The sequence below is a fragment of the Myxine glutinosa genome, chromosome 7 (assembly GCF_964187855.1).
Source record: "Myxine glutinosa chromosome 7, kmMyxGlut1.1, whole genome shotgun sequence".
In the NCBI taxonomy this organism is placed as follows: Eukaryota; Metazoa; Chordata; class Myxini; order Myxiniformes; family Myxinidae; genus Myxine; species Myxine glutinosa.
Genome location: NC_136267.1, coordinates 66,324,035 through 66,332,466, shown reverse-complemented (window position 1 = coordinate 66,332,466; position 8,432 = coordinate 66,324,035).

The following is an 8,432-nucleotide window of genomic DNA, read 5'->3' as shown; positions in this document are numbered from 1 at the left end:
GTAAGGGAACGGGGGTCGCGCGAAACCGTAAATATATATATATATACTGAAATGCAAAAGAAACTTACCACCTTTGAAACCTTTAAATATCAACAATAACACTGCGTGTAGTAAATGTGTGAACTTATTTGTGGACAATAGTGTCCTCACTGTCAGACAAAACGGTCACGGATGGTCACTTGAACCTTCAATGGTCACTTCATAGCACAGCTGTTGAACAGCCGTTTTGACTGTCAGTGATTAGCCAAGGGGTACGGGATGATTTTAATGAGCTGCACGTGATGTCTTGATATTGGCTTTAAAAAGGCCAGTGCAAAATGGGCATTTCAATCAACATGCCACGATTGTCAAGGGATCAACGGCAGCGTGCCCTGGGCATGCTGCAAAGCGGACTGAGCTACCGTGAGGTTTGTTCTACAGTACAGAACAGCACAGGCTGCAATGTCAGTCCCCTTTCAATAGCGTGTGTGGCCACTAAAGGTGGGCGCGATTCGGAAAATTTTAAGTCCGCTTACCGCTTATCCGCTCCGCCAGCCCGTGTAGTCCGATTCGCTTATCCGCTTCAGCGGCCGAAAATCTTAGTCCGCTTACCGCTTATCCGCTTATCCGCTTCGATTCGATTTTTTAAAAGCGCTTCGACGTTTTTAAAGCGATTTTTGACGTTTCTAAAGGGAATTTAATGCTTTTTAAGCATAAATAGCCATTTCTAACTACTACAAAGACAAACAAAGCTTTTAAGATCAAAAATATACATTTTTATTGAAATAAAATTTATTCAAAATGTTGTTGTTGTTGTTGACCGCCGGGTTGTGGATGTCGCTGTGCTGGGACTGCTGGTTTGCGTCGCTCGTGTGCCTGTCCCTGGCACTGCCTCTGGGCTGGAGAGTCAGAAATCTCTCCATCTTGATGTTATTGCCACTCTAGCGTCCAATAAAATATTCAGTTTTCACTTATTATTCACTTAAATAAATATTCACTATTCTAGAGTAACGGCTCAGGCTAACAGCTGATTTGGCGAATCGCGATGCGCTTTAATTTTTCGGTAGTCCACTTACGCTTATCCGCTTCGGTTTCCGGGGGTTGTTCCGATTCGCTTATCCGCTTCGAAAACGTTAGTCCGCTGCAGCGGATAAGCGGATAAGCGGACTTTCGAAGCGGACCGCCCACCTTTGGTGGCCACCATTGTTTTGGATACAGGCAGTGCATCGTCGGCGTATACTACCTACCAGTCTTTGGATGGATTGCTGCTGGATTCTGTCCCACTCAGTCCTCAATGTCTGAAGCAGCTCTGCCCGTGTCCTGGCCCTGCCAACTACGCATCTCCCAAGCTCATCCCACAGGTGCTCTATGGGATTCAGGTCAGGGGAGAGCGCAGGCCACTGCATGGTGCTGATGTTCTCGCTTTGGAGAAATGCAGTGGTAAAGCGAGCAGCATGGGGACGAGCGTTGTCATGCTGAAAGGTTCTCAGTTCTGGGTGGTCTAGCAGGAATGGCAGCAGATGAGGTCGCAGGATGTTATCCACATACCGCTGGGCGTTAAGATTCCCATCCACAACCACCAGTGGCATCCTGTACCGGCCTGATATGGCGGCCCACACCATCACACTTGGGCCACACCACCTGTTGGCTTGACGCACGCAACAATCGGCATATCGCTCGCCAGTTCTTCTCCAGACACGCTCACGCCCATCAGGAATGTCCACACAGAACCTTGACTCATCGCTGAAAGCGACCTCGTTCCACTGTGCCAAGGTCCACCGCTGATGCTGCTGGCACCATCTCTGTCGGTTGCGGCGATGGGCAGCCGTCATCACGGGGCCTCTGTATGGTCTTCTGGCAGTCAGACCATAGTCATGCAGTCGTCTTCGTGCAGTATCATTGGAGATCCGTGGGTTTTCATGCCCCGGAGTTTCTGCCGCAGTGTGGGATGCTGGACGGAATTGATCCCGCAGGTGACTTCGGACCATCTGCCTGTCCTGCCTTGCAGTGGTGACTCTTGGCCTCCCTGATCGAGGTCTGTCATCTGCAGAGTTGTGGAGGGTGTCTCTGTCCACCAGGGCCGATATCATCTGGTGTGAACAGCCAAGGCGACGTGCCACCTCACGGTAGCTCAGTCCGCCTTGCAGCATGCCCAGGGCACGCTGCCGTTGATCCCTTGACAATCGTGGCATGTTGATTGAAATGCCCATTTTGCACTTGCCTTTTTAAAGCCAATATCAAGACATCACGTGCAGCTCATTAAAATCATCCCGTACCCCTTGGCTAATCAATGACAGTCAAAACGGCTGTTCAACAGCTGTGCTATGAAGTGACCATTGAAGGTTCAAGTGACCATCCGTGACCGTTTTGTCTGACAGTGAGGACACGATTGTCCACAAATAAGTTCACACATTTACTACACGCAGTGTTATTGTTGATATTTAAAGGTTTCAAAGGTGGTAAGTTTCTTTTGCGTTTCAGTATATATATATATATATATATATATATATATATATATATATATATATATATATATATATATATATATATATATATATATATATATATATATATATATATATATATATATATTATATATATATATATATATATATATATATATATATGTATGTATAGCAATACCCCGTTTTACGCCATTTCGACCTACGTCAAATCCGAATTTACGCCACTCTTCGAGAGTAAATTTCAGTTCAGCGAACATCATTATGTGCGACTTTACATCACTCCGACATCATAATATGAGGACGTGAAAAAAAAATATTTAAAATAAATAAAATAGTACATAAAAATTAACAATAAAAGAAGCTAAAAAACAATTTAAAATACATTAAAAAGCACATTAAAATATTTTTTTAAATGTACGTATACGTACGCGTAGCTGCTGGTTCTCATTCAAAACAAAGGCGACGCCATATGCATTTTGTCCTGTGCTGTGATCGTGTGCTTGCTTTGCCTTTCGCTGTTATTTTTGTGATTATTCCTTTACTGTGTAAAACAACCAACGCAACGTGGCAACGGCGAAACATGACGACGATGCCGGCTCGGACGACCATGACTGTGTCATGCCTCGAGCCGAGGTGCCTCGTCGGGCACCTCGCCGGCATCCGGCGTCGACGAACCGATCGACATGTTCATGTGCACATGTGCATGGATTTGCAAATGCCTGCATGTATGTCGTCATTTCTGCGTATATCACATCGTCCAAAAAAAAAAGAAGCAAGCAACTTCGGCCGCTCGAAGAAAGATGGGGCACGCCTACGACTAGGAGGCGAGCGTCGATCCCCGGGGTAGCTGTGTTCACGGAACCCTGAGCTCGTTCGTTCGTCACAAATGACATGACATGACCACCGGTGAAACTGCTAGGACACGTTGGGTAAAGCACGCCGTGGTGAAGCGGGCCGAGGGGCCACTCTGCACACAAGCCAGCTCACGGTCGACACGTCCATGCCGGTCACCCTTTTCGAGGAGAAGACCCGACCGATAGAAAACAACGGAGGGACTCCCGACAGGGAGCGGTAATGATTCAGGGCGAAGCTGCAGCCTCCTCCAGTTATTAGTCCCCTACCGGTGTACACCGGAGGGGACTATAGGTTTGCACTCCATCCCTCCGTCCGTCAGTCTGTCAGCCCGTCAGTCCGTCACGCAAAGAACAGTTTTCCGGACGTTTTTTCTAAACTCTTCATGCTAATGATTTCAAACTTGGCACATCGTATACGTACGCCACTTTAAAACAGCTGTTCACCACCATCTCTTATCTTCCCCCATCCATAACCTTGATCTTTTCTACCCCCACTAATTCACCCCAGATCCACCTTGTTTGAAATTCCAACTTATTTCCTGGAAATCCTGGCAGTGTCCATATGTTTATACCTCTCCCACCCCCCCCACTTCACATGCCTCCCCCCCTTCACATGCCTCCCCCCCCTTCACATGCCTCCCCCCCCCTTCACATGCCTCCCCCCCCAAAGCCCTCTCCCTCCCACAGATCTCTCGATGTCTCCATGTCTCTCGGTCCCTGCTCTCAAATGTTGTGTTTGTGTCCTTCCCCCTCTCTCCCCATCTTGTCTACCGCTCCCGATGTTATTTGTTTTATGTGTCTGTTTGTCTTTCTGTGTGATAAATGTTCGCTTCTTTCACGAGCCTCGATCTTGTATACAAAAAAAAAAAAAAAAAAAAAAAAAAAAAAAAAAATCGTTTCCTCATGATAAGTTACAGATCGAGTTCGAACTTAACGACGTTTCGATCATGTTTGACAAAGTTATGGCACTTTGAACTTCAGGAATTCTGATAATTCTGATGCTCCTCAACTCAGTGCCATTTTAAGTTTTAATTTCCTTTAAAAAAGATTTTCTCTGCAATAATAGGACTGATTGAGATCAAATTTTCACCATAGGGGACAATCGGTCTGTAGAATATCTTAATGGTAATTATGACGTCACAGGTCACGTGGTTCGGCGGCCATATTGTTTTTCAGGAAAACACGAAAACCCCTTTTTCTCTGCAACGGCTGAACAGATCGAGGCCAACCTTTGCAGGCAGAATCGCATACGCATGACGGACAAAAAAGTCAGCGAGCATGACCTCATGCGTCACATGCTTTCAGAGTTATGACGTTTTTAAGCCCCTCCCTCACTTTAAAACGTCACTTTAAAACCGAGCCCCTCCCTCATTTTTGATCCAATCGAGGGGAAACTTCACAGATATGTTCAGCATGTCAGTCTACTAAAATGTCCTTTTGGAATATGCGATAGGGCACGTGGTTTGCCAGATAACGTTAATTAAACGAATTTTTTTTTTTTTTTAATCGATATCTCTTGTTTATTCTGGAGTTCTCCTCAAGCCGCACCGTGCGCCCTCAGCCTCGTCTCGCGAACATCAACAGTGCGACACAGTGTGCGCTTTCGGGAGGGGCGGAGCCAAGCCGAGCAACATATATATATATATATACATCGATCGTTGATCGTGAACCAGAAAATATAATAAATTACTGATATTTAGCAACTCGAAAGGTTCTTTATCAACAACTTATTTTCTCGTGCTTCTGCTGACCTGTCTGCAAGGTGTATAAATCGAAGTCCCGAGTGTGAATCACAGGTGAGCCCGTCCTGAGGTAATTAGCGATTGGGAACGATTCAGAACCTGTGGGTGAATAACCCTTGGTAATTTCCCCAACAGTTTTCCGGACGACAGACTGCCGGTAGGGGACATGTATTGCAGCACAATACTCAGAATGCTTGTTTACTCTAGTTTTATGGTGTTTGTCTTCATTTTAAGGCATTACGCCCGGTTTACGTCAAAAACCGAGTTACGTCACGGCTTATGGAACCAATTAATGACGTAGGCCGGGGTATTGCTGTATATATATATATATATATCTATATCTATATCTATATTATAATAGCCGTAGATGATTCTGTCTGTCTGTCTGTCTATCTGTTGGGTGTCTGTCCGGGGTGTGGCTTACTCGGTTTGCAGAGTAGCTCCACCCATAGCTCCACCCATTCTGGGAGAGGCTTCATATAAACAAATATCCACCATTTTATTAACTCGCATAGCTTTGAGTCCTGTTTTGTAGGCCCGTGGTGTCTTGCTCTCCCCCAGTTTTATTTCAAATCAAATTCGATAAATCATTTCATTTTTCACAGTCGCTAACATAGTTTTAGACTCGGTTGAAAAAAAACGGGAAGAAAATCCGATGAAAGTTGCCGTTTATAGAACGAAATGAATTCTCAAAGGCCTGTAACTTCAAGGCCATTGAGTCTCTCTCACGCCTTTATCTCCAATCTAACTCACCATATGATTTCATTTTTATCGATGGTTTTACTTTTAGACTCGGTGTCAGCAATAATTGAGAACAATCCACACACGCGGGAAAATGCAGAGATATATTTTTTAAAATCGCGTCATGGTGTATCATACACCGCCCAACATGACACCGCCCGGCAATGTGTCGATATATATTAAAAATTCGCTTTTGCTTTTCCGTTATGATATATTACTATTTCGTTTGATGATAGTCGTCACAAAAACGTCAACAATGATGCCGACATATATTTCTTCGTTTTTATTTCATTCAACATATTAGCCGGAAGTAAAATATGTTTCAGGAAATTACCGAGAGATATTTCTTCGTTTTTTTTATTAGTTATGTGCGCATACACTTTAAATAGGTTTATTTGAAATCTTTAATTTTCCACAAACATTCCACACACGCGGGAAAATGCAGAGATATATTTTTTAAAATCGCGTCATGGTGTATCATACACCGCCCAACATGACACCGACGGCAATGTGTCGATATCTATTTTAAATTCGATATATCATTTCATTTTTCACAGTCGCTAACATAGTTTTAGACTCGGTTGAAAAAAAAAGAGAAGAAAATCCGATGAAAGTTGCCGTTTATAGAACGAAATGAATTCTCAAATGCCTGTAACTTCAAGGCCATTGAGTCTCTCTCACGCCTTTATCTCCAATATAACTCACCATCATGGTTTTAGACTCGGTGTCAGCAACGCGGGAAAACGCAGAGATATATTTTTAAAAATACACCATATCACCGCCCAACAGCCAACAAGTATCATACACCGCCCAACATGACACAGACGTCAACATTTCGACATTATCGCTTTTTCTTTAAACCGAGCCGAACCGAATAAACCGAGTGAATTCACCGTTTACCTTTGATGACAGTCGTCACAAAACGACATATATTTCTTCGTTTTTATTTCATTCAACATTTTTAGCCGGAAGTAAAATTACCGAGAAATTACCGAGTTCAGGAAATTACCGAGACATATTTCTTCGTTTTTTTATTTATTAGTTATTTGCGCATACACTTTAAATAGGTCTATTTGAAATATTAAATTTTCACAATGTAATTTACTTGCCATTTATCATTTGATGATTACGAGACAAATTCCTCTTGAGGATCGTGACAATTCATGCGCTGCGTGGAAACTTATATTTCCAAAATGAATGAGACGATCGATGAAGAACGCAGACTTGAACAGGATGTAGCAAGAAAACGAATGAGACGGGCGAACGAGTCCATCGACGAACGTCAATGCAAACTTGCGGGGTCACCCGTGGGAATCCCACGGGCATGGATGTGTGTGACATTTCGACATATTGAGTTAGATGCTGCACATTCATTTTTACAAAATGGTTACTGGCAAGTCATCAGATCCAGAAATGGTGTCATGAACACAATTTATTTACGTGCAAGCACGAAAGCAAGACGGGCCGATTTCCGATTCCGACGGGCCGACGGGCGAGATGGGCCGATTTGGAGCAAGAAAAAGAACGAGACGGGAGAAAAACGAGAGAAACGAGACGGGGAAAGCCGATTGGAGAGGCGAGTGAGGCGCGATTGGAGAGGAGTGTGAGGCGCGATTGGAGAGGAGTGTGAGGCGCGATTGGAGAGGAGTGTGAGGCGCGATTGGAGAGGAGTGTGAGGCACGATTGGAGAGGAGTGATTGGAGGGGAGTGTGAGGCGCGATTGGAGAGGAGTGTGAGGTGCGATTGGAGAGGAGTGTGAGGCGTGATTGGAGAGGAGTGTGAGGCGCGATTGGAGAGGAGTGTGAGGCGCGATTGGAGAGGCGTGTGAGGGATTGGAGAGGAGAGGAGTGTGAGGGATTGGAGAGGTGAGGGATTGGAAAGGAGAGGGATGTGAGGGTTTGGAGAGGAGAGGAGTGCTAGGTGGAGACAGGAGAGTGTCAGGTGGAGAGGAGTGAGGGGTCACATATTATGTGAAATAAATAAAGTGTTCATCACACCATTTCTGGATCTGATGACTTGCCAGTAACCATTTTGTAAAAATGAATGTGCAGCATCTAACTCAATATGTCGAAATGTCACACACATCCATGCCCGTGGGATTCCCACGGGTGACCCCGCTAGTATATATATATATATATATATATATATATATATATATTATATATATATATATATATATATATATATATATATATATATATATATATATATATATATATATATATATCTATATATATATATATATATATGTACAGACTTGGCATTTAATATGGAATTTTTTTTTTTCTTGACGGGTTTACTTTCTGAACTCGGTATATCAATCTAGTGAGTTTCTTTTACACTTCGGTGATTTCTTTGTTAAAAGAACCATGTCACTGATTGTCTGTCGCAGCAAGAAGTCAATAACAGGATTATATCACAGGTGGTGTGACAAAATGTACGGACAGGTACATTTGACGATTGGCTTCACAATCGGGTATATAAGGGTTGTTGCGTTCTGTATTAGTGGAAAACAACTGCTGCACGTCTACAAAAGTTATTGCCGCTTTCCCTAGAGATGGTCCGTCAACTCGACAATGCTATTTGTCATTTAGTGGTGTCTTTACGTAATACCGGCATGAAACAGCGTGCTATTCCTCGGCAGTATGGCA